Consider the following 1,031-nt stretch of genomic DNA (forward strand, 5'->3'; position numbering starts at 1 on the left):
TTTTATTTTGGGGTCCAGATTCTTCCACAGCTAGCTACTTCATTAAGATCTCTGAAGAAAATACAGTAATGCATTATAAACCAGTCAAGCATGCGTAGGCAGCTGGGAATAAACCAGCTGGCTCATGAGAGATCCTGTGCCACTTACAGAAAAAACACATTGAAATCACATATGACACTAGCAGTTGCCAACACAAGTCCACTATTTTTTTCTGACTACTTAACAGTTTAACGTTGTTTTGAGTTTTCAAGAAAAAGGAAAAAAAATAGAAAGTGCCACTTAACAAATGTAACCACAGTCACTTTTAGTGTTTAATGAATTCTTTCAATTTGAAATTGACCTTGTCTTGTAACTTGGTCAAGAGATCATTTCCAAAGACTGTGTATTTGGAACTTATTATTCCATCGAGAATTGTGCGGTAGTCTTACAATACTACTCTGAGAATTCTAACATAGTCATTCATTCATTCATTCATTCATTCATTCATTCATTCCTCTGTCTCTCCTTTCAAACAATATCAGGGAATGGTTCGAAAAGGAATGTGATATGTAAATCTGGGAGACAAAAAAGAAAAAATAAAAACTTTAGGAAACTCAGTTTCAAAAACACATCAGCTCCAATTTTCAACAAGTGCCTGTGGTCCAAGTTACTGAAGCAACTAAAGATGTTACATCGTTTAAAGAGTGCACCCTCTTCTTCCTCTTCCATTGTTCTTTGCTCTTTTCATGTCTCCCCCACCCTTTTGCATATACAAGAAAACAATTTAAGAATACAGAATTGCCTAAAAATATAGGAGGGTGTCGAAGGCATTAAAAACGAGACGTCGAGTTCTAACGCCTGTTCTTTCTGGAATTCTTGTCTTCTGCTATTTTTCAACCCTCGGGACCACGGCTATTTCATGGACTCGCCTTCACACAAGCACGTTTCTGGGGGGAATACAGGTATTTGTGTCCGCAGGTGGGGAATGAGACCTCGGGCGAAAGAACTAGGCCCCCTCGGATTCCGGGGAAGCGAAAGAAGCGCGGCGGGGC

Source organism: Nyctereutes procyonoides, unplaced genomic scaffold (assembly GCF_905146905.1).
Source record: "Nyctereutes procyonoides isolate TBG_1078 unplaced genomic scaffold, NYPRO_anot_genome, whole genome shotgun sequence".
NCBI lineage: Eukaryota > Metazoa > Chordata > Mammalia > Carnivora > Canidae > Nyctereutes > Nyctereutes procyonoides.